Source organism: Mus musculus, chromosome 6, assembly GCF_000001635.26.
Source record: "Mus musculus strain C57BL/6J chromosome 6, GRCm38.p6 C57BL/6J".
Lineage (NCBI taxonomy): Eukaryota > Metazoa > Chordata > Mammalia > Rodentia > Muridae > Mus > Mus musculus.
The window spans coordinates 131,328,554-131,355,665 of record NC_000072.6 but is presented as its reverse complement, the minus strand read 5'-3'; the positions used below and the strand labels follow the sequence as shown (position 1 = coordinate 131,355,665).

At 41.3% G+C, this 27,112-nt stretch overlaps 1 protein-coding gene across 2 annotated transcripts in view; it reads left to right on the top strand.

Moving 5' to 3' along the window:
• The first annotated feature begins 1,829 nt into the window (after nt 1-1,829).
• Styk1 (serine/threonine/tyrosine kinase 1) overlaps nt 1,830-27,112 on the top strand; it is a 54,704-nt gene continuing 29,421 nt past the window's right edge. For both annotated transcript variants that reach the window (XM_030255392.1, XM_030255391.1), the window contains exon 1: nt 1,830-2,181. The gene's annotated coding sequence lies outside the window, so the exon portion shown is untranslated. The remainder of the gene's footprint in view (nt 2,182-27,112) is intronic.

Here is a 27,112-nt window from a genome sequence, read left to right as displayed (position 1 = left end):
GAAAGACTGTCATCTGCTGAGGATCATCTGACACTCCACCTCGTCAGGCTGATAGAAGAAGAAATAAACACATTTTATGCCTGTTGATTTAATCTTGCAGTCAGTTAAAGGCTGCTCCGTATAAACCCAACTGTCAGGATGGGTATATGAGACAGAAGATGAGAGCTAACCAAATGTACTGCTGTGAACTTACCTTTCTAGGTCTTTTGGATGTTGGGTCAGGAAGGCACAGCTATTTGTCATTTCTGTCTATTTGACAGAATCAGCCAGATTAGAGCCCCACAGTGCTTTACTGGTCCATTTTCAACCAAATAGCAAGCATTTTGAGTACTGTTTGCTGAGCTGTCTGTCTTGAAAGCATTAAGCACTCTCAGTGAGAATCTTTCCCCCTTCCCAATTTCCTAACCTCTGACTTACCCAAAAAACCCTCTCCCAAAAGAAAACTAGGGCTGGGGGTGTAATTTAGTGGTAAAGGACTTTCTAGTCTATGTGAGGTCCTGGCTTTGATCTCTCTGACTGAAAAAAAAAAAAAAAAACATGAAAGGGCGCCACCTGTTACTGCCTTTCAAGCTTTGAAGGTGGAAGAGAAAGTTATGGAGTGAGCAGTCTGGAAGCAGTTCCTGAGAAAGCCCAAACAGAGTCGGAAGCTAACCCAGCAGTGACGCTCCACCGTGGATAATGACTACAGTAGCCAGGAGTTTGGGCCAGACCAAGGAGTCTGGGAAATGTCTTAGATGTTGGAAAAACAAGGAAACCGATCTTTCTCCAGATTCCCCAGAAAGAAATATATACAGTCATTTTAGTACAAGGAGACCTTTGTTGAAAATTCAGCATGCAGAGCTATCTATGTTAGTCAAGCAATTTCATTTGTGTAATTTGTTAAATCGGCAATAGAAAACTAACGTATGACTGAGCTGACAGAACTTAAAGCTAACATAATTCACATATGGACCTTTACCCATGACCAACATTCTCTGATTTACACCAACCCAGTGTTAACACAAGGTCACGCTGCGAGTAACAGCCCGTATTTACTTCCTTGTTTTTAGCTGACCACACAATACCTTTTTTTAAACCTTACAAAAATTTCCCTCTATGACTCTAAGAATCCTCAGTGTGGTAAGGGACCTCATAAACCTCCAGCCCATCTTCTCCTATCTGGGTCCCGCGGTTTCGATCACCTGGCTTAAATTTCCTCAGTACCGGGGAAATTGCTTAAGGTACTAGGCACCACTGCAGAGATTCCAGATCTGACCACAGCTCCATCAGAGCTTCTCTGGTGATCTTATGTTGCCAGGAAAACATTTCAGGGAAATCTTGGGGGCATGGGTAGGCATTGCGGTCGCTTTGGGGTCTCCTTGCTCTCAGATAAAGTAAGAAGAATCACTTGATGTTAAATGTCTTTGAAACCGTTTCAAAGCAGTGTGCCTCAGGATTGAACATCTTTTAGGTTTTAAAAATATCCTTTTGATGAAATAACTCTACCATTTGAATTATAATTCTCATCTATGCTTCAACTGTACATCAAGAGGGCTTAGACAAAGGAGTGTAGGATAACTCCACTTTCCCACACACCTTTCCCCAAAAGGAAGGAGGCTCCAGAAAATAATGGGTTTCTAAAGCATCGTACTAAATATTTGATAACGTGCTTTTAGGACTTTCTTTTGTATTTATTATTCCTAGGTTTCTCGGTGTCGTGGTGGCGGTTCGTTTGGTCTTGTAGCACCTGGCAAAGCCTTTGGGTAGAACCATGCCTGGAGTCTTCCAGACAATTGCAAATTCCCGGGGAAACGGCTGCTGCAGGGTCTGCCAGGCGGTGGCACTGTTGGCCTTCACCATGACTCTGATTCTCCATGAACAGACTTTTCTCTTGCACTGTTCATTCACCTCGCAATCGAAAATGAGCGCGTCGCTTGGCAACAAGTCCAAGTTTTACAGTTTCAGCGGAGGTTTCCTGCTGACTGCTGTGTGGTTGAGTTCCGGAAACCTCAGAGCCCGCAGATTTCCCTTTGTGGGGCGCTCCTCCTTCATCCTCTGAGGGCAGCCACGCCCCACTGGAGGAAGTTGAGACTGGAAAGCCTTTCCTTGAAGCTGGCAAACCTTGCCGTGCCTCACCTGTCTCTTCCAGTCCCCTGACTGGCCAGCTCCATCTGAAACCAGAGTGACCAGAGGAGGGACAAGGTACCATTTGGCTTCTGCGGTCAGAGGGAGGGAGAGGTACAGAGGGTGAATCTGGGTGGTTTGACGTTTGGGGAGAAGAATGGAAAGGGAGAGGGAACTAGAGGTGGAATAGCCAGGCTGGCTGTATGAGAACCAAGGTGCGCTGATGGTATTTCTTTGGAATAAGTGTCTTGTGGCTTTTGACTTCTGGCTTTTTATGACATGAAAACTTCAGTTTTGCCAAAGAGAACAGTAAGATGAGATTCTCTGAGAAGGAACAGCCAGGACCAAGAGAGTATAAAAAGAATGAGGGCACATTACTTACCTGGGGGTCTGTAATGAGTACCTTGGGTTCAGCGCGCTCAGTCTCAGAATTAGGTTTTCAGATTACAGTTACTGCACAAGGCCATGGACACTCTAAATGAGGTAATATTTGTATTATATCATATTTCAAAACTGCATGTTGTCCTTTGTTGGGCCAACCCATTTTTCTCTCAGTTCCTTAATCTCTCTCTCTCTCTCTCCTTCCCCATACTCCCTCTCCCTTCACCTCCATCCGTCCTTCACTCCTCCTCTCTCTCATTTGTATTACTTCCTTCTGTAAAGATTCTTCTCTCCATGTGAGCTTCTTCTGTATATAAGACCATGTCTTTCCCCCACTTTTTAGTAAGAGCCATCAGTGGATGTAGGAAAAAAGCCAGGGGCTGCCGGCACGCTTCAGTAGACCTGGATGGACACTGGACTTTGCTAACTGCCTGCTTTATCATCTTGCCGCCATCAGTATCTCCACTCACAGCCATGAGACTGATCCTTTTACTGAGACAACACGAAGTATTTGTGCCATTGCAAATTATAACCAAGCCCCCCACCCCCAGAAAAAAAATCAGGGTTTGCACAACCAACTCTAGTTTCAAGTTATAGAAACTAAGTACATATAAAACTAAGTACATATGTCTTTAGGACTGTTGCTCTTGCGCTCCATGGGAAGGATTTATTCTGGGCCTTTTTCTGGGGTTGGTAGATGGCTGTCTTTATATTATAACGTCCCTCCCCACTTATGTTTGTCTGCCTTTCCCTTTCATTTATTTTGTAAGTAGATCAGTCATATTAGGCTAACACCAATCCTACTTATCTCATCTTTTGAAAGATTCTGTCTTTAAATAATGTCAAATTTGGGGATAGGAGGTGCTACTATATCTAATATGAATGGAGGTGGGGGAATCACAATTCAACCCATGACAACAGGTTAGTCTTTTATATATGTGCTCAGCTACATTCTATTAAAAGTGTGTTAGAGAAAGTCAGGACCTCTTGCGGGCTGCTCAGCTGTCTCCTACAGAATCATCCTTCCACCTTCCGCACCTCTCCCTGTGGTCTCAACAACAACGTGACATGCTCTGAAGTTGCACGGTCTGTGAGTCTACGCTTCTGTTTTGTTAAGCTGTGAGATCTCACCTGTGCTGCGGCTACTGTAACCAATGGACACACACACACATACAAAACAACCACACAATACAAAATAACACACCATACAAAAGCAAAAATGATGGCATAAAACACACATTCAAACATGAGTAGGATGATCTCTTGTCCTGGAGACTCTAAAGGAAAGTCAGTTCTCTGTCTTGCTTGTTTCTAGAGCTTCTGGCACATTCCCGAGTTCATGCCTCTTTGTTCACATTCACACCCCACACTGTCTGGGTTTGTTTGATGCTTCAGTCCTTCCCACTGATGCTTTGCCTCCTTCTTGACCATTTAAGGATACTTGTGACACACCAGGTTCACTCTGTTTTTCTTTATTTGATTAATCCCATCTGCAATGTTAATTCCCATTTGCTATTTTAATACTAATAAAATCAAGATATTAATAGGTTCCAGAGATCTAGGGCATGGGCATTGTGGGAAGAGGGAGTAATTTTTCTTAGTCTTGTACTGCATTGATTATCATCTCCCCAACTCCCCACCCCTCTGTCTTGTTTTTCTCATTACTGGAGAATGAACTCACGGCCCTGTCACTTACCCTCTTACCCTTAGCACTCTCTCTCTCTCTCTCTCTCTCTCTCTCTTTCTCTCTCTCTCTGTCTCTGTCTCTCTCTCCAACAGCTTTTCTTTAATTATTTTTTTTTTTTTTTGGTTTTTCGAGAGAGGGTTTCTCTGTATAGCCCTGGCTGTCCTGGAGCTCACTTGGTAGACCAGGCTGGGTTCGAACTCAGAAATCTGCCTGCCTCTGCCTCCCGAGTGCTGGGATTAAAGGCATGCGCCACCACGCCCGGCTGTCTTTAATTAATTTTTACATTACGTGTGTGTCTATATTACTTGCATACATAGACACATACACCATAATGTAGGTATGTTCATGTGAGTGCAGCCATGAGGCATTAATCATCCAGAGATGGAGTTGCAGGCAGCTGGGGGCCACTGGAGTCGGGTGCTGGAACTGAACTGGAGTCCTCTCCAAAAGCAATACATGTTTCTAACCACTGAGCCATCTCTCCAGCCCTATTTCAGTCCTTTTTTACTTTCTACATTTGAACAGGGTTTTTGGTTGTCCAACCTGGCGCTGAACTGACTCCCTGGCCCAGTCAGGTCTTGAACCTACTATTTTCATGTCTCAACTTCCAAAGTAACTGTTAGTATCCACTTTTTACTCAGAGATCAGTGTTTTGATTGCTATGTTTAGCAGGGAAGTTTAAATCATTTTTATAGAGAAAACATCAGCTTGCCCAAAGATGGAATGAAAAAAAAATATGTGTTCACTGGGCAGCAACTGGGTGCCATGATATTTTCTGTCTAATACTGTTTAAAGAAACTCTTTGGGATAGAGAAATAGATCAGTAGGTAAGATATTTGTTATATAGCCTGACAAGCCAGGATGAAGCCCAAAACCCAGGTGGAAGGAGAGAACCAAGGCCCAAATGATATCCTCTGAGCTGTACACAATGAGCTGTGGTATATGCATATATGCACCTACATACATGGGCACACACACATATTCTCTCTCTCTACATATAATATATATATAATATATATATATAATATATATATATATATAATCTCTATCTCTATCTATCTATCTATCTATCTATCTATCTATCTATCTATCTATCTATCCAAGATAAATGAAAACCACATTTTTTCCCATGGTTGTCATTGCAGTTTGATATGCTCAATCAGTTTCTGTAGCGATTTTCTTATAAGAATGACTTGCAGACCCAGGGATACATTTATAGACAAATTGACCTATTCAGTAAGCCTTGGTTCCAGAGATACAGCCATAAAAAGGATAATCCAGCACCTACATCTTTGTGTTCATGAACATTTCTTTTGCACTTGTACTCTTGTCACTTCAGATCTGTCCTCAGCAGTGCAAGTTTAGCTGGTCTTGGTTCCCACATGCTCCCTGTATCTACATCTGTCTGTGCTGATGCAGGGCGCAGAGAGTCCGACTGTGATGCCCTGTAGGAAATGGATGTGGGTGGGAGTGAACAGATAATAGTAGGAAATTTGAATTCAGTGTGGGTCAGTGGCGTGGGTGCTGAATGCTCTCTATTCGTTAGCTCATGTCTTGGACACAGTTTCCAAATGGGGAAAATGAGAGAAGAAATGAATTCACTGAAGGTAAAGCTGCCAGGTGCTGAAACTATTGTGAGTTCTGTCTCGAGTCCAGGTCCTGAGTTTATTTTATTTTTGTTTATTATTATCAGTGTTGGTATTATTACTGTGGGGATATTTTTCCTAGGTGTTATTGGATTTTTGTTGTTATTTGTTTTGAGACAGGGTGTCACATATCTCTGGCAGTTCTGAAATTACTATGTAGCCAAAGATGAGCTTGGACCTCCTATCCTCCTTTCTCTACCTCTCTGTCTTAGTCAGGGTTTCTATTCCTGCACAAACATCATGACCAAGAAACAAGTTGGGGAGGAAAGGGTTTATTCGGCTTACACTTCCATACTGCTGTTCATCACCAAGGAAGTCAGGACTGGAACTCAAGCAGGTCAGAAAGCAGGAGCCGATGCAGAGGCCATGGAGGGATGTTCTTTACTGGCTTGCCTCCCCTGGCTTGCTTAGCCTGCTCTCTTATAGAATCAAGACTACCAGCCCAGAGATGGTCCCACCCACAAGGGGCCTTTCCCCCTTGATCACTAATTGAGAAAATGCCTTAGAGTTGGATCTCATGGAGGCATTTCCTCAACTGAAGCTCCTTTCTCTGTGATAACCCCAGCTGTGTCAAGTTGACACAAAACTAGCCAGTACACTCTCCAAAGCTGGAATTCAAATGTGAGCCACCATGCCTCTGTCTGAGTTTGTTTTAAGTGCTATCACTCTGTGACCAAATGAAAAAAGCATAGAGCTCTCTGTTTCTGATTGTTTTGTTATACTTTTTCTTCTTAGAAAGAAAAGATGGGTTTAGATATAGAAATGCCTAAGGATACGTCCATGTTTAAAGACTGGACTCTTTTATTCTCAGGCTTCTAAGAATTTCTTTGAGTTCTCCACCTAGAATAATAATGAGAAGATAGGTTCATGTATCTATCATGTATTCTGGGTCACTTACTTTTAGATAATGTACCTTCTTTCCTGGGTGTGCTGATATTCAAGGCAGGCAGCCTCCTCTCATTCTTAATGAAGGGTAGAAGGCTACCCTTCCCATTGCACCAACTGAGTTGCATGCTAGGACTAAAGACTTCACAAGAAGCAAATTAGGGGCAGAAGGACTAGTTAGGTTCACGATTTGAGAGTGCCATCTCTCAAGGTGAGACCAAAGCATGGCAGTGGGACCTTGTGGTTCTGATGGCAGAAGGGGGACGATTTTCAGATGGGAGGGAATGTACTCCCTCCTACCTGTCTCATGTACCTCAGGCTGGCTTTGAACTTATGACGTAGCTGATGCAGTCCTTGGATTCCTTGATGATGGGATACAGGCTGCAGCATGACATTTGACATGAGTTTCTCCTATTTTTTCAAGCTGGGATGAAATCCGTAAGACTGTGTCTTGCACGTTTAGGGTGGGTCCTTTATGCTCAGTTTAACTTTTCTGGAAACAGCCACAAAGATACCAGTAGAACTGTATCTCCTTGGTAACTGTGATAGAGGAGGTCACTGGCTGATCACAGTGGCATGTAGATGCACTGGACTAATCTACTCAAGTGCAAGCAACACAGACACACACACACACACACACACACACACACACACACACACACAGACACACACACACACACACACACACACAGAGACACACACACACAGAGGCATACAGACACATACATACCTACACACACACACACACACACACACACACACACACACACACACAGAGGCATACAGACACATACATACCTACACACACACACACACACACACACACACACACACACAGAGGCATGCAGACACATACATACCTACACACACACACACACACACACACACACACACACACACACACAGAGACACACACACACAGAGGCATGCAGACACATACATACCTACACACACACACACACACACACACACACACACACACACACACAGAGGCATACAGACACATACATACCTACACACACACACACACAGACACACACACACAGAGGCATGCAGACACATACACACCTACACACACACACACACACACACACACACACACACACACACACAGAGGCATACAGACACATACATACCTACACACACACACACACACACACACACACACACACACACACAGAGGCATACAGACACATACATACCTACACACACACACACACACACACAGACACACACACACAGAGGCATGCAGACACATACACACCTACACACACAGACACACACAGACACACACACACACACACACACACACAGAGGCATACAGACACATACATACCTACACACACACACACACACACACACACAGAGACACACACACACAGAGGCATGCAGACACATACACACCTACACACACAGACACACACAGACACACACACACACACACACACACACTTAGGATCAGCCTCTTTGAGGTCATGTTTGCTGGGCTGGCTCCTGCTGACTTTTACCTAAATGCTCAATGACTCTTTGGCCCCAAATTTAGTGCTGCTTCTAATCAGTTGGTGGGCACAGCAGCAGGATTTGTCAGTATGAGAAGCAGAAGTGATGTACTTTGTGATTGGAGGCAGGGAAAGGTTAAAGGGATGCCAAAAATTTGACTTGGACATTTGGTCTTCCATCTGATTTATGGTTACATTCCACAAGTTCAGTCAGTGTGGTTGGAATCTGGGTGGGCCTATCTGGCTTCTTGCTCCTTGAATTTCCCTCCTGGCCACAATATCTGATTCCTTCAAGGTTCCTTGAAGCTGACAGCTTGGTATGAGACAGCCGGGGTTCTGGTAGAAGAAAAGAACAGAGTGCTAGAGTATTCTTATAGTCTTAGCAGTAAGGATACGGGTAAGTGGTAAATCCCATCTGTGTGCAGGGATGGGGTTTAGAAGCCTGCCCATCCTGAGGCTTGGTAGCAGAAGATACCATGATAGTACATTGGTACAGCCATATCCACTGGAAATGGTGAGCATCATGAAGCTGCCACAGTTCCAGCAAAGCTGAGCTGATTGTGGCAATCGCTGTACTTCTATCTCCAACTCTTGGGTTTTGGTCTCTGCATAGTGCATAATTAGGGATTTTCTGCATTGTGAATCATTTTGACTTTTTCTGAGAAAAATCATACCTGAGTCCTTTTTGGAAAAATCCTAAAATTAACTTAATGTGGCCGATATTTGGAAGTCTTCTTTATGCCCTGAGGATCATTAAGCACAGATAAGCACATAGCTAGATGAGGCCTTTACTCCAGGAATCTGCTTTGGGTATCTGCCCCTGAGCAAACTCAAATAGTGTACTTGATGCCCGGCAAGTAGATAATTGACAAACTCTGACTGGTCAGGAGACTAGGTTACAGATTCAAGTCTCATTGTATTATAGGCTTAGAGGTCTCTAAAAACGTAGTTTAAAGGTAGGGAGTATACAGGGTACACTCTTAAAGGAATACAACTCAGTAAATAAAATAGGTTGACTAAAGTAAACACTGCCTACTTTATAGCATAGATGATGAAACATATAGTAAAAGAAGTTAGGTATGAGTATTTGCTATTTGAAAAAGACCAGTTCAGATTTTCCATTTGTCTGCAGTGCTTTCAAGCATCAAACAGTGCCATCCTAAAAGCAGGTGTAATATATTAAATGTGTTTGCTTTGGAGGAGACATTCTTTAAATTCTTTAAATTTGAGTTATGGTGATAATAACAATAAGAAGAATTTGTTCCATTTGTATTTTCTAACTGTGACTGGACATGTAATGAAAAATCAAACATATATTCTGTACCACCTGGATAATCACTAATCAATCTTTGTTCTGTGGAACTTGTATAAATAAAGACACACCTGATTGCTAGTCAGTCAGCTTGAGATTCCGAGATTCCCCTCTGGCTCTCCTCTCCATGCTGGGAAGGTCCCCTGCAGCATATGGACACAGTGAATTCCAAGACCTGGGATCTCCTGTTTCATTCTCATCCACGTAAAACTCATTTTTACACAGAAAGACTGAACATCATCTAGCTTTTGAGTGGTAAGAACTTGTAGTGGGACAAGCATTAGGTAGGGATTCGAAACACCCAATGCCAGCCTTAGCTTCAGTACTAGTGAACTGCTGGGTAGATGTGAGTATTTCTGGCACGTTCTTTCATTAGTTGTAATTTATGCTCATTAATGGTACAGAATACTGGATTCCCTGGTGACGCTTTCACATCACCCTCTCTTACTGTTTCTCCCACTATGCTCTTTTCTCTGCTTAAATAATTTCTTCAGAGGACCCTTGTTTCAGAGCTTGTGGCCTTTGTGATACATGTGCTGCATTTTGCCCTCTGTTAATGTGGGGATTAGTGAATGAATGAGCCAGGCCCAAGTGGTGAACACCTTTAATCCCATCACCTGGGAGGCTGAGACTGGTGGATCTCTATGAGTTCAAGACCAGCCTGGTCTACATAGCAAGCTCCAGGACAGCACATGCTACATGATGAGTCTCAAAAACAAACAAACAAACAAACAACAAACAAAGTGGGTAGGTAGGGATGTCAGAAAGCAGTGCAATGGCTTAGGAGGCACAAACACTTATCTCAGAAGCCTGTCTATATGAATCCCTAAGAGAAATAACCCACTGGCCCGCACACACACACTTTGGCACAAGCTCATGTACATATGCAACACACACACACACACACACACATTTTAAAAGAAATGAATAGTAGATCTCTGTCTCAGGTATTTTTGCTTCTTTAGTTAGAATATGACTATTATGACATGAACATAGAGGTTCTCAGTACATGTACAGTGTGCTAACACAATGGCTTTCTGATGCTTTTTTGACCTGCTGTGCTTGCATTATTCCTTGAAGCCCAGGATGCTCGTCTTGACCCCATGTGACCTCAGTTTCATCCTTTTTCTCACCCATAATCCAAACTCAGGATGCACACATATGTGTTGGTGTTTTACATACATGTATGTCTGTATGAGGATGTCAGATCCTGAATGGAGTCATGCGAGCTGCATTATGTGTTTTGGGAATTGAATCTTGATCCTTTAGAAGAGCAGCCAGTGAGCCATGTCTCCAGCCCCAAGCAAGACATTTTTAAACTTAACACTTATAGTATAGTTTTTGTATGTATTATGCTGTTAGTACAACAGCAGTGAGGTGTTCTGACCTGGTTTTCTACTGTAAGAATGAAGGAAAACTTGAAATGTACTTCAACAAAGTAAAATTGTGTGAGAGGAACGTGGATAAGCCAAATTGTATTTGCAGTTATCTGTGTCCACTCCATCCTTCATCAACAAACTAATCGTTCCTTTTTCTTGGACCAAAATGAAAGCAAGTGATTTTCCATCTCCCGGATTAGTCATGAGTCAGGAATGGAGATAACCTCACTTGAAAGCGAAAGCAGGAGCATAGATTCTCTACAACTGTGGGGGCAATGAACGACAGATGGTGTCTGCAAGGCCATAACTGGTGATTGGCTGTGAGCTACAGGTATTCAGAGAGTGTGACATAAGTCCCTTACAAAAGGGAAATTTTTTGATGGCTTTGATAGAGTTGACGATAATGCACTTTGTATATCGTCATGCATGAGTGAATCGTTTAGCAATGATATGGGGGCTACAGCTCTGTGGGCATGAATGGAGATGTAGCTCAGTACTGGGAGAACTTGCCTGACATGGATAAAGCCTAACGCTTGATTTTTTATTATGTATACAGCATTCTTCCTGCATGTACAACAACATGATAAAAGAGGGCACCAGATCTCATTACAGATGGTTGTGAGCCACCATGGGGTTGCTGGGAATTGAAATGACCTTTGGAAGAGCAGTCAGTGCTCTTAACCTCTGAGCCAACTCTCCAGCCCACTGAGGCTTGATTTTTAGCACTTTCAAAAAATGAAAAAACAAAAACAAGAAACAAAACAAAACAAAAAAACCAGACCTGAAATCCTAATAGAATGGATGAACAGTGTAATAGAAATCTTGTGAAACATATTCTCGGTGGCAAGGAAGCAGTGAGTTCTGCTGGAGAATGGATTAATAAAAGTCAACATGTAGATGGAAGTTAGGAACGTGGATTCTTTGGATGTCCTCGTGGCCATGCAAGGAAGTGAGATCATCCCAGGGCTGTCAGCAAAAGTGAGCTTGGTTAAAACGTCAACAGAACTATATATGGCACTGTTGTTTCTATCTGCCCAGCAGCAGTAGAGTGACCAGTGGCCCCATTTCACACCACAGTGCTTGATTTAGCATTCTGGACAGTCTCTAGGAGGCTCTGATGGTCAGCTTGTTTATATATAGGTTCTCCAAGAGACAGAATTTCTGTTGCCTCAGCCAATTACATATGAATTGACTTCTTAATTTTTAGGATTACGTGCAAAGCAACGGTTTTCATTATGGCATTTTCATACATATCAAAGTATCATTATACTTCATTCTCATTCATCTCCCTCTTAGGTTTTCTTTTTCTTTTTTCTTTTTTTTTTTAGATTTTACTTACTTATTTATTTTGCATATTCGTGTGGGCATGAGTGGTAGAGCACGAATGTGTAGGGCAGAGGTAAGAGGACATCTTGCTGCTGTCAATTCTCTCCTTCCTGAATGCAGATCCTGGGGATTGAACTCATTTTCTCAGGCATGGCAGCAAGAATCTTTACAGGTTGAGCCATCTCACTTGCCCATATCTACTGCTGTGATAAACAGCATGGCCAACAACAACTTGGAGAAGAAAGGTTTATTTCGGCTTATACTCACACTGCATAGTCCACCATTGAAGGAAATCAGGGAAGGAATTCAAGGTAGGAACCTGGAGGCAGAAACTGAAGAAGAAGCCATAGAGGAGCTATGCTTACTGACTTGCTTCTCATGGCTTACATGACCTGCCTTTTTATAGAACCCAGGACTGTTAGCCTGGGGGGTGGCAGTATCCACATAGAACTGGCTTTTCCCATATCAGTCATTAATCAAGAAGATGTACCACAGGCCTGCTCCCAGGTCAATCTTGTAAGGACACTTTTTGAGTTGAGGTTGTCTTTTCTGAAGTGACTTTATGTTGTGTCAATTGATAAACTGGACAATGCTCCCTCCATCACGTCTTTCTTTTAATTCACGTTGCCAACCCTTCTAGCTCATTCCTTCTGTCCTGAGAAATCACCCTTCTGCTTTCCTATTATAGGTACTCCATTACCCTATTCCCTCCTTCTTTTCCCTTCCTTCTTTTAGATCCATGAACCCCCTCTCTCAACTTTTAACTCAGTTTCAACATGTAAGAGAAAATAGTAGTACTTATTTTTCTCAGCGTGGCTCACTTCTTTTAACATATGATGTCTAGTTCTACACATTTTCATGACAATATATTTTTTAATTGCCTTATGTACATATCACATTTTCTTTATTCATTCATATATTGATGAGCATCTAGGCTGGTTCATTCTCTGGCTACAGTGAATAGTCTAGCTATAAATGTGGATCTACATGAGTCCTTAGTCCCAAGAGGTCTATATGGCATTGTGGCAATTCTGAATTTTCTGTTTTTTTAGACGTTGCCACATTGATTTCCATAGCAGTTGCATAAGTTCTTCTGGCCCCATAGCCTCATTAACATTTGTTCTCTTGATTCTGACTAGGGTGATTCATGTAGTTTTATTCTACCACCTTTGATCCTGGATTGGCCACATTACCAGTCTGTCTATGAGGTTTCCCATTTGCTCTACCTGCCTTTAGCTCTAGGAGGTGAAATGTGCTACCAGCTCCCACCCAGCTTCCCTTAAATTCTTGGATAAAACACACACACACACACACACACACACACACACACACACACACACTTTGTTCCTTTATAACTTGCCTTCTTGGTACAATTGTTGGGCATTAATATCTCCCACCTGATTGCAAACTTTATATGCCCCAGTACAGGGGAAACACCAGGGCCAAGAAGTAGGAGTGGGTAGGTAGGGTAGCGGGGGTGGGGTGGGGAGGATATAGGGGACTTTTGGGATAACATTTGAAATGTAAATGAAGTAAATACCTAATAAAAAATTGGAAAAATATCTCCCACCTGGAAAAGCGTTCCCTTACCAATTTATTATCTTTGTCTCTCCACCTGCCCTAAACTTCAGTGGCTAGTCCCACCTAGCCCATGCCAAACATCCATGACCACCTACCTGTAGTGATACCCACAGGTCCCAGCTTCCCCTGAGACCTCACATGGTTGCTGCATTCTCCTTCTTCTAAAGCATGGATGGAAAACCTCCTTTCCTCCTTTCCGCCTTTTCTTCCTGAGACCCAGAAGTCCTGCTGATACTTTCTGCCCAGCAATTGGCCTCCAGTTTTCTTTACTAACAAATCAAGAACCAACGGGGAAACAGGACTTTAGCGTCAGAACAGCCCCCTTCAGGGTGAGACAGAAACTCACAGTGTTTTACATGCATTTCATTGACAGGTATTTATTGCCCATTTATAGTTCTTCTTTTAAGAAGTGACACTTGAGCTCCTAGGATTTTAATTTTGCATTTGGGGCATGATGACATAAGGGAAGTTCTACACATATGTCAGTATGCATGCTGTAGTGCTTGATAAACACACACTGAACTGATGAGTTTTTAAAACATATGTAGGTTTATTTCTTCAACTTTAGTAGAAAAAAAGGCTATTCTGTGCATGTCTCTGTTCTAAGTTGGAAAATGCTTGAGGGAGTTGAGAGAGAAGAAGCAAGCATAGTACCCTAGACAGCTTTAATCATTTCGAAAATTAATACCAGCACAATATCTGTTCTGTGTGCAGTGCAAAAAGCACCAGCTTGTTGTCTCCTTTATGTCACATACCATAGACAGCAGTTAACAAAAAACAAACACCGTGGGTTTCTAAGGTAATATAATACAATTAGTAGTTATCCCCCGTGAATTACATAGTATTTATATAACACAGCCACCTGAAGCTTTCATGAATGTTTTGTTTGATTGTTGAAATTCTTTAAAAATGATACCTTTTCTTTGTCCTGAAGGATATGAGGAACATGGAGCTCTCTTTTGAGTAATAGCAATGTTTTGACACGAGATAGAATTGCTAGGCACTCAAATAAACACACTAAATGCCACTGAATTATGTACTTTAAAATGACCATGACCTGGTGAGATGGGAGGTTCTTGACATGCAAACCTGATGACCTGAGTTAGATCCTGGGAACTCATAGAGTGAAAGCAGAGAATTTACTCCTTTAAATTGTCCACAACAAATGTACAGATGGACACATACATGTAAATCCAGCTTAAAAAATCAAAAAACAAAATGCAAAAAAACAAAAAAGCTTGAGGCAAAACAGGTGGATTTCTCAAAAAACAAAACAAAACAAAACAAACAAACAAAAAAAACCAAAAAAAAAAAAAAAACCCCAAAAAACAAGAGGAAGAAATAAAGGAAAAATGATTAAGTTTATGTTAAGTAAATCTTACTTCAACAAAACATTTGAAAAGACTTAAAATATTTTGTATGTCACTGTTCATTGTAACATATAGAAGGGAAAACTGGAAATTACCATGGTAAATGGTATTTAAAGTAAATGCATACAAGTATTCACACAATCCAGTGATTCAGCCTCAAAAAATAAATGAAGCAATGACTCACGTCTGGAAAACGTTACACTAAGTGAAGGAATGCAGCCACAGAAGGCCACATAATAAATTAATCAGTTAATATGAAATGCCCAGGATGGGATAGCAGACATAGAAAGAAAATGGCTACCCAGTGCCCTGGGTTAGGGGGTGGGTGTACTGGCCAATCATTGCTACTGATTAGGTGTTTCATTTCAGAAGGTTATACAAACATTTCCTTTTAAAAAATATTTATTTTCGTGTGTATGGTGTTTTGCCTGGATGTAAGTATGTGTACACCGTATGTGCCTGGTGCTCAGGGAAGCCAGAGGAAGAGGTCAGGTCCCCTGGAATTGGAGTTATAAACAATTGTGAGTCACCAGGAATCAAACCTGAAAGAGCAAGTGCTTCTAACCACTGAGCCATCTCCTCAGCCCAGTGACATATTTTAAAGTCATATGGTGATGACAGTTTTGTAACTGTGAATCTACTGAAAACAACTTTTTAAAATTTGAAATGTCCAATTTTAGGATACACAATTTAAAAAGCAACATTAAAGATACTTCTAACTTTGCAAAATAAAGAAGGGAAGGAGAGAAGCAAGACAAAGGTAGGAAAGTTGAGAGAGAAAAAACTGGAAGAAGGACAGAAGAGCTTTAAAGAGATAGTGCAGTATAGGGTAAAAATCAAGAACATAGACTTAGGGCCAAAGTCTCTCCATCTGTGAGAATTTTATGATTCACTATATGCAGTGCACATGTGAGTATGTTGTCCATGTTCAGCATCATAAACACAGTTAAAAGCATTAGGTAATAGGGAGAGAAAGCCAGAAACCAGTAAGCTCAGGCTGAGTGTCAGTTAAGGAACCATAGGGCGGGGCAGAGGTCGATTATTCGAACTTTGGTCTCCTGATGGGGGAGAGGCTGGGGTGTGATATGGAGATGCAGATAGTTTCCTGGTCCAGTATTTTTTTTTTTTTTTTTTTTTTTTTTGTTGTTGTTAGTTTGTTTTTGTTGTTGAGTCAGAGTCCCACTCTAGTTTAGGCTGGCTATGGAGCAATAACTGACCTCTAAACCTCTTCAGTCTTCCTGGCTCAGTCTCTCAAATTCTGGGGTTACGGGTTTGAGTTACTCTTTCAAGCTGTACCTGGGTCCTGTGAAGTCCAAACGCCTATGAAGAGATGGTGAATAGCACTTCATGAGTTTTGTTGCTTAATGCAAATAATGACTAGACACACAATTCTGAGGAGAATTCTTCTAGAAGTTAAGCAGGAAACAGGTCATCTTTGTCCTCTTGGTCTAGGTGTGTGTGTGTGTGTGTGTGTGTGTGTGTGTGTGTGTGTACATGTGAGTGCAACTACCTATGCTGATGGCCATAGTCTGTACTACTACTGCCTGATACCATGCTGAAGTCCATGGAATGGGCTGACACTGGAGGCCAGATGAATGTCTGTGTTCCATGCTCTTACCAGATACCATGTGGAAGTTCATGAACCATGCTCCTGCTGACTATAAAGGACAAGAAAACTTCTTGTGCAGTAGTATTGAAGAATGCAGACTCACAGTTGAAAAACAGACATAAAATGCTCTGTGACAAATAGAATTGAAGACCTAGAACTGAACCCACAAACCTATGGTCACTTGATCTTTGACAAAGGAGCTAAAACCATCCAGTGGAAAAAAGACAGCATTTTTAGCAAATGGTGCTGGTTCAACTGGAGGTCAGCACATAGAAGAACGCAAATCGACCCATTCTTATCTCCTTGTACAAAGCTCAAGTCCAGGTGGATCAAGGACCTCCACATAAAACCACATATACTAAAACTAGTTGAGGAGAAAGTGGGGAAGAGCCTTGAACACATGGACAGGGGAAAAATTCCTGAACAGAACACTGATGGCTTAGACTCTGAGATCAACAATCAAAAAATGGGACCTCATAAAATTGCAAAGCTTCTGTAAGGCAAAGAACAATGTCAATAGGACAAAACGGCAACTAACAGAGTGGGAAAAGATCGTCACCAATCCTACATCCAATAGAGGGATAATATCCAATATATACAAAGAATTCAAGAACTTAAACTCCAGAGAATCAAGTAACCCTATTAAAAATTGAGTACAGAGCTAAAGAAAGAATCCTCAATTGAGGAAAACCAAATGGACGAGAAGCACCTAAAGAAACGTCCAACATCCTTAGTCATCAGGGTAATACAAATCAAAACAACCCTGAGATTCTACCTCATACCAGTCAGAATGGCTAAGATCAAAACCTCAGGTGACAGCAGATGCTGGCAAGGATGTGGAGAAAAAGGAACGCTCCTCCACTGTTGGTGGGATTGCAAGCTTGTACAACCACTCTGCAAATCAGTTTGGTGGTTCCTCAGAAAATTGGACGTAGTATTACCTGAGGACCCAGCTATACCACTCCTGGGCATATACCCAAAAGATTCTCCAACAGATAACAAGGATATATGCTATACCATGTTCATAGCACCCTTATATATAATAAGCAGAAGCTGGAAAGAGCCCAGATGTTCTTCAACAGAGGAATGGATAGAGAAAATGTGGTACATTTACACAATGGGATACTACTCAGCTATTAAAAACAATGAAATTATGAAATTCCTAGGCAAATGGATGAAACTAGAAAATATCATCCTGAGTGAGGTAACCCAATCACAAAAGAACACACACGGTATGCACTCACTAGTAAGTGGATATTGGCTCAGAAGCTCAGAAAACCCAAGATACAATTCACAGACCACATGAAGCTCAAAAAGAAGGAAGACCAAAGTGTGGGTGCTTTGGTCCTTCTTAAAAAGGGGAACAAAATAACTCATGGTGCCAAATACAGAGACATAGTGTGGAGCAGAGACTAAAGGAAAGGCCATCCAAAGACTGCCCCACCTGGGGATCCATCCCATATACAGTCACCAAACCCAGACACTATTGTGGATGCCAAGAAGTGGATGCTGACAGGAGCCAGATAGAGCTGTCTCCTGAGAGTCTTTGCCAGAGCCTGACAAATACAGAGGCGGATGCTTGCAGCCAATCATTGGACTGAGGAAAGCGTCCCCAATGGAGGGGTTAGAGAAAGGACTGAAGGAGGTGAAGAGGTTTGCAATCCTATAGGAAGAACAGCAATAGCAACCAACCAGACCCTCTCGAGATCCCAGGGAGTAAACCACCAACCAAGGAGTACACATGGAGGGACCCATGGTTCCAGCTTCATATGTAGTAGAGGATGGCCTTGTCAGGCATCAATGGGAGGAGAAGCCTTTGGCCTTGTGAAGGCTTGATGCCCTAGTGTAGAGGAATTTGAGGTCAGGGAGGTGGGAGTGAGTTGGTGCGTGGGTGAACACCCTCAGGATGGGAGTTTCTTGGGTGAGGGGAAATCAGGAAAGGGGATACCATTTGAAATGTAAATAAAGGAAATATCCAATAAAAAAAGCCCTGTATCACTATGACAGCCCCCACCCCTCAAAACAAACAAACAAACAAAAAAGTAACACCCTAGATGGGAAGCCATGAAAGAGATGTAAAATATGGGGCTTTTCTATACCCCCCATTGCATCCGAATTATGATATGGAGACCTGGTATATTTATTAAAAAGCATCTTGCATTGTAGCTGGGCAGAGTTAATAACTATCCTAACCCAACTACACTGCCTATTAGCCAGCCCTTTGCCCCATTACCTACCATCTTAGTCTTGCCCTGGCTGCTCCTGCTCCATCCATGTCTTCCTGGTGCCTTTCTGGTAAAGCTCTCATGGTGAATCTCCTCTCTTCTTGGTCCCCACCTGAGACCATCTCACTGGGATCAGAACTCGCACCTCATCCTCTCCTGCTCATCCATTGGCTGATCAGATCTTCATTATCCAATCATAGGTGATGGAAGACAATTTTTAAGTAACATTGAGACAAAAGATGCTTGACAGTGCCAACATTTGGACTGGAACTAGATCCCTGGGCACAGTAATCAGCCTCTGAAAACCCAGTGCATGAAACAATCTCCCAACTCATTTTGTCTAATAAAGGCTCTTTTTCTTATATTAATACGTAACATACAATAAGAACAATTATGAAAACTATCAGGTAAAAATTGAACTTATAATGTCAAGCCCACTTGTATTTGGCCACCTTATGAAAAGTACTCTATTATCTAGCCTATCTTGGTGAGTACAAAGTTCTGTATTTAAATCATTTTCTATCATAATGTGCATTTACTAATCTGTAAATATCCCTTTAAACTTTAAAACACATATTTTTATTTTATTTGAATTCAAAACAACTTAAGCTTAATTGTTAGACTATAACTATCTAGTCTTCAACTCCATCAGAGACCCGTGAAGGATACTACCAGAATAAAAAGAAAGTGCAGAATAAGCAGCTTTCAAAACTATAGAAATGACAGAGGTCATTGGCTACCAGGACAGTCACCGAAGGTTTCTCTGTGTCATTGGAATATCATCTTTGACGTTCTGGCTCAATATATGAAATATTTTTCTGTGAAGCAGGAATTATAAAGGACTTGCTTACTTTGTTCTTTCAAAGAATGGGAGTCGGCTTCTTCTGTGTTCTGTTTGTCCAGAGCTTGGATGGCATGCTCTCTGCAGTTGAGGCAAGGGCAGTTTCTTGCCCAGTGGTTAGCTTGCCACATTTGAAGGAAACTCCATAAGGAGGTGCTTAATGCTCATCATCTTCTTTGAAATAGAGTTGGTGGGCTGCTGGGAGCTGATGTCCCATTGTGTCACGAAAGCCTCTTATTAATAAAATACCTTTGAATGCCATATTCTGTAGATTACTGAGGTTTTGAAGACCATCTGTCTATCTGTTGTATCTCTGAATAGGCAAACTCTTCTTTCTAGCTATCTACTATCTGCTCAACTTTGAAAACACCCACAGGAAGCTAAATAAACCTTATTTCTATAATTCCGTAGTACTTAACATGGCTATACGTCTGATTGACTATTAACTCACATTTATTAATTATCCTAAGCAGTTTGTATTAGCAGGTTTCAAGGGCTAGAACTTCACGTTACATTTTTAAAAATGAGTTGCATAGGTATAATACCTTTAAAAAGAGTTGAAACATAATACATTATGTTGTAGCAAAAATATTACTAAATTTGTAACAATATACAAAATTTCATACCAATGTAGAAATATTTGACTAATTGATGTTCTTCAGTTTAAAAGTATATCCTATTAGTGTTCTTTCTAGGCTCTGCCCCACAGTTACCTGGCAACAACAGTATGCCTGGCTTATTTTAAGAGGGGCTGTTCACCCCCTCCTTGCTCTCTGCTTTCTTACTTTATTTCTCTGCCCCTTCTTGTTCTGACCCCTTTCTCCCTTTCTACCCTTCTACCTCCCCACCCCCATTCCTGGCTGGTCTTTCTTCTTCTCTGTCCTCCCCTTCCTCCTCCTCCTCCTCCTCCTCCTCCTCCTCCTCCTCCTCCTCCTCCTCCTCCTTCTCTTTCTCCCCCCTTCTCTCTCTCTCTCTCTCTCTCTCTCCCCCCTCTCCACCTCTTCTCTCTGTCTCTACTCCCTTCCCAACTCCCTTTCCTGTGCCCTTAATCAACTCTCTTCCATACTATATCTGTCCTATGGCTGGTACCTCAGGGGACAGGGATGTCTTAGCATCGGCCCACAGAAGCACCCCTATCACCATACCCATACCTGACTCTACAAAATGTATTCCTGGCTCTCTTTCTTTTTTATAAAACAAAACAGATGCAAAAGCCTAACTTTTTATCCTATGATTCCTATGTCTCCCTTTTTTATCCTTCCTCCCAGTTTTTTCCCAAACATTAGATAGGAGAGAAAGAATAGAGGAAAGAAAAAGAGAGAAATATATGAATCTAACCTCCTACACTTTGCTTCCTCCCTAACCAAGACTATTAACAACTATTAACCAATCACTTTTAAACAACAACAAATATCCGACACCCACTAAATGACCAAAACCCATTCACTCTGCCTTTTGGGAGTGGGGTGTTGGTCTATTAAAATTGATTCCTGCTGTTTTTTGGAATGTTCTCTTTTCGGGGTCCTAAGAAAATTAGGATCATATCTAAGTCCTAAGAAATCTAGCTGTATTATTTGCTGTCCAGTCTGTGTGATGTAAAAGTACACAGCTTAACTGAAGTCCTGGCAGGAGCAATCTGTGAGGCTGGGCCATCTTAGCCATCTTAAAATTGTTTTTGATGCACATTGTTAAAGAAACAGCTATTGCGACCATTTGTGAGGTTGGATCATCTGGGTTATTTACATTATCTTCTTTGGTGTCTGGCTCTTTTACTCTGCAAACATATAAACTTTTAATGGTAATATAGATTTTTTTGCATTAATGCATGTAACGGAAGGTACAGTGTACACAATTCAGCTAAAGATGATTCTCCGTTCTTTTCTGTAAGTTAGATTGGACTGTATAACCAAACTGTAATATACATTTTTATTCATGCTGTTTGAAAGAACGGTGAAAGTCCTGAGGGCTCTTGCAGCCAACAAGATTTATTGGCTTTGCTTAGGTGAAATCCTGGTTGGAAACATTTAATGTCTCAGCCAGTCTCATGTAGAGGGATCAGCAGTTATGTTACCAGTTTTGTTGATCTTCTTGTTTTTTTTTTTTTTCCTTAATGTCTGTGGACAAGATTTTCAGAGGTATTCCATGGTCAAATCTAATCTTATTAATTTTGATGGAATCCATAGCTCTTCTCATGTTGAAACAAAGACAAAACTTCTTCAGAATAAAAAAATCCTTCATTCCATTCTGAAGTTAAAACATTTATATGATGATAGAATTCAAAAGTCTTTTCTATAAACACAATGTTTTTCAGCAGCTGTGTTAAATGTCTCACTGACATTTAAATATTAAAGTCAATAAAGCATTTCGGGATTTTGTCAAAGGGGTTTTCAGCATTTAATGAAATGATCAAGTGACTTTTTTGGGTTTGTTTCTATAGTGGATTGTACTGATGGATTTTCTTGTGTTAAACCATTCCTGTGTCCTTGGGATGAAGCCTATGTAATCATGGAGAATGATCATTTTGATGTGTTCTTGGATTCGGTTTGCAAGAATTTTATTATTTTTGCCTTGATATTCATAAGAGAAATTCATTTGAAAAAAATTTAATTGATATCTGGAAGATCCCACATCCCCTATCTGTTCTATGAACATCTCCTTTAAAGCCCTGTTAGACCGCTCTACAGTTGCTTGACTTGATGATCCTAAGATATATCTGTAATATTTTATATGCCATAATGTTAGAAAATTGTTGTACTTTACTGGATAGAGGTGCCAGAGCATCATTAGCTTTAATCTGCAAAGACGTTTCTAAGAGAGAATAATCATTAATAAATGTGCAACCTCAGAATTATCCTTTTCAGAACTTAAGGCAGCAGCCCACTGGAATTTTGAATGTGTATCAATAGTTCGAAGTACCAACATATGTACATATTTTTAAAATTTCAAACTCTACAAAGTGAATCACAAAATCTTGTGTATGACATTGTACTAAGGCAGCATCATTAAACAGGATCTGTATTCTTTACTTAGAATATTATATTTCTGTGAGTTGCCATTATTATTCCTCAGGCCTTTGTGGGTTTTTCTCATCTGGAAATACCTTTTTGCTGTCATTTAATCCTAGACTGGAGGCCATGGAATAGCGCTTAGAGGATTGTTTAAATTAGAATATAGCATCTTCAGAAAAATCTAATCTGGAATCTACAATGACAGCAAAAAGGTAGAAGTCTCAGCTGGAGTCACCTCTATAGACCCTCTGGGGCTTCTCCCCAACCCATGTCTCTGGCACATCCTAGAGATAACCTCTCCCCACTACACTCCTCACTAATCTCCCATCTCTCTCTCCTGCTTTCCTTACATATGATCTCTGTCCCCAGCCCCAATCTCCTCCCCATCCTATCTTTGACCCAGTTCTCTCCTTCCATTGACCTCCTATATCTATTTTCTTTCCCCTTCTGCAAACATTCAACCATCCTCCCTTGGTCCTTCCTTGTTATTTGGTTTCATTAGGTCTGTGAATTTTAGCATGGTTATCCTGTATTTTATGGCTTATATATACTTATAAATGAGTACATACCATGCATGTCCTTTTGGGTTTGTGTTACCTCACTCAGATGATACTTTCTAGTTCTATCAATTTTCCTGAGAAGTTCATGGTGTCCTTGTGAAAACTCCTCCACTGCTAGTGGGAGTGCAACTATGTACAACCACTCTGGAAATCAACTTGGCAGTTTCTCAGAAGATTGGGAATAGTTCTACTTCTAGCCCTAGCTATACAACTCCTGGGCATATACCCCAAATATACTTTACCATTCCACATCTATGTTCATAGCAGGTTTATTCATAATAGCCAGAAACTGAAAACAATCTCAGTATCTCTCAGTTGAACAATAGATTTTAAAATGTGGTATGTTTACACAATGGAATTCTAGCCCACTTAGTCTTAAAACTGCTAAGCTTAGGCCATGGTACTTAGCTCAAGAGAACCTGTGATCTTTGGGCTTTTTTTCCCCATGGGCTGAAGCTCCTGGGCTCTGCCTCCACTAAGCAGTGACTACTCACATGCCCCCTCACTATTATTGGGCAGTCTGCCACTGGCCTTACAGGGTCTCTAAAGAAGCTGTCTTTTCCCAGAAGAGTGCTTGTTAGCACCTTCTATCTGAGACCTCCTCACTAATACCTGAATCCTTCTGTCTAAGAAGAACTCTGTGCCTACCGCATTGGACTAGGATGCCAAATGTAAAAGTACAGGACATTTCTACCCCCTCTATTAGATTCGAATAATAATACAGAGGCTTGGTATATTTATTAAACAGCTTCTTGCATCATAGCTAGCCAGGGTGCACATTTATTCTTACCTGACTGTGCTGCCTACTACCCAGCCACCTGCCCCATTACCTGCTATTTTAGTCTAGCCCTGGCTGCTCCTGCTCCATCCACATCCCAATGGTGACTCCCTCTTGCAAACCTCTCATGGAGAATCTCTCATGGCAAATCTCCTCTCTCTCTGGATCAGAAGTCCCTCTTCTTTCTCTCCTGCTCAGATATTTTACTAACCAATCAGAGGTTATGGAAAACAATTTGTAGACAAAGTTGAGGCAGGAGATGCTTGACAATGCTAATGTGCAACCAGATATCTCAACCTAGTAATTAGCAGCTGAATACACAGTGAACAAAACCATCCCCTGACAAAGAGAAATCTTAAAAATTGTGATACGGATAAAATGTAGCTCTCCACAACAGAGGGCTACTGGAGGGGCTGGGGCTAGTGAAAGACTCACTTTTCTTTAAGGGGCTGATCACTGGGAGTTTGACAATGACCCAGTGACTAAATGGACAACACAAATTGGACTTTTTTTTTTTAATGAAGAAAAAGAAAGGGAAGAGAAAGAAGAGGAGGATGAAAAGAAGAAAACCTTACTAAGAGGGTTATAAAATACTGTCTTAAATATATAAAAAATAATTATAAAAAACTAAAAAGACTATAAATATATAAGATGCACTACATTGTATGAAAGGGTTTAGGGTTAATAAATCTTTTTTCCCCATTTTTTATTAGGTATTTAGCTCATTTACATTTCCAATGCTATACCAAAAGTCCCCCATACCCACCCCCCCACTCCCCTACCCACCCACTCCCACTTTTTGGCCCTGGCGTTCCCCTGTACTGGGGCATATAAAGTTTGCAAGTCCAATGGGCCTCTCTTTCAAGTGATGGCCTATTAGGCCATCTTTTGATACATATGCAGCTAGAGACAAGAGCTCCGGGGTACTGGTTAGTTCATATTGTTGTTCCACCTATAGGGTTGCAGTTCCCTTTAGTTCCTTGGGTGCTGTCTCTAGCTCCTCCATTGGGGGCCCTGTGATCCATTCAATAGCTGACTGTGAGCATCCACTTCTGTGTTTGCTAGGCCCCGGCATAGTCTCACAAGAGACAGCTATATCTGGGTCCTTTCAGCAAAATCTTGCTAGTGTATGCAATGGTGTCAGCGTTTGGAAGCTGATCATGGGATGGATCTCTGGATATGGCAATCACTAGATGGTCCATCCTTTCGTCACACTTCCAAATTTTGTCTCTGTAACTCCTTCCATGGGTGTTTTGTTTCCTATTCTAAGAAGGGGCAAAGTGTCCACACTTTGGTCTTTGTTCTCTTGAGTTTAATGTGTTTAGCAAATTGTATCTTATATCTTGGGTATCCTTAGTTTCTGGGCTAATATCCACTTATCAGTGAGTACATATTGTGAGAGTTCCTTTGTGATTGGGTTACCTCACTCAGGATGATGCCCTTCAGGTCCATCCATTTGGCTAGGAATTTCATAAATTCATTCTTTTTAATAGCTGTGTAGTACTCCATTGTGTAAATGTACCACATTTTCTGTATCCATTCCTCTGTTGAGGGGCATCTGGGTTCTTTCCAGCTTCTGGCTATTATAAATAAGGCTGATATGAACATAGTGGAGTCCTTCTTATCGGTTGGGACATCTTCTGGATATATGCCCAGGAGAGGTATTTCTGGATCCTCCGGTAGTACTATGTCCAATTTTCTGAGGAACCGCCAGACTGATTTCCAGAGTGGTTGTACAAGCTTGCAATCCCACCAACAACGGAGGAGTGTTCCTCTTTCTCCACATCCTCGCCAGCATCTGCTGTCACCTGAATTTTTGATCTTAGCCATTCTGACTGGTGTGAGGTGGAATCTCAGGGCTGTTTTGATTTGCATTTCCCTGATGATTAAGGATGTTGAACATTTTTTCAGGTGCTTCTCTGCCATTCGGTATTCCTCAGGTGAGAATTCTTTGTTCAGTTCTGAGCCCCATTTTTTAATGGGGTTATTTGATTTTCTGGAGTCCACCTTCTTGAGTTCTTTATATATATATATTGGATATTAGTCCCCTATCCGATTTGGGATAGGTAAAGATCCTTTCCCAATCTGTTAGTGGTATTTTTGTCTTATTGACGGTGTCTTTTGCCTTGCAGAAGCTTTGCAATTTTATGAGGTCCTATTTATCAATTCTCGATCTTACAGCACAAGCCATTGCTGTTCTATTCAGAACTTTTTAAAAACATTCTTTTGGGGGGGGGGGCACAAGAGTGTTGTGGACCTGGACCTGGGAGTAGTAGGAAGTAGAGTGATCAGGGTGCATTATGTGAAATTCCCAAATAATCAATAAAATATTATAGTTAAGCAATTGTAAGAGTTGATGTAAGAGAAGAAAATGTGCAGCCAACAAATGGCACAGTTATGTGCAGAACCAGCTTGACCTTATTTAAATAACAGAGCCACAGTTTACTAGATGTTCAAATCGTTTACTACTGAGCTTCAACTCCTTAAGTTAGGGTTTCCAAGGTTGCCTTGGAAAAGGGAGGGAATAGATGTGGGTGGCTGGAGTGACACAGAAAGCATCACATCATCCTACCTGGAAGATTTTTAGTACTTTAGTCTTTAAGCTTTAAAGCACTTTAATCTTTCATTTGTTGTTTGGAGATAGGGTCTCTCTCTGTAGCCTACGGTATCCCTCTAACTCTTGATCTTCCCTTTTCAGCCTCCTCTGCAGGATTTAGAGGTGCTCATTTCCACGCCCAGCTCTTTCATGTGATTCATCTCCTTTGTTTCTGTCACCATGTCTCTGATAATGTGATTCACAGTTTTGTAGATTAGGATTTAGTGTTGTGATTTATTATTTCATAGATTAAGAATTCAAAAACAGAGAAGGGATGACATTTGCTCAAATGTACATAGAACATTCAGGGAAGGCAGGAATTAGGG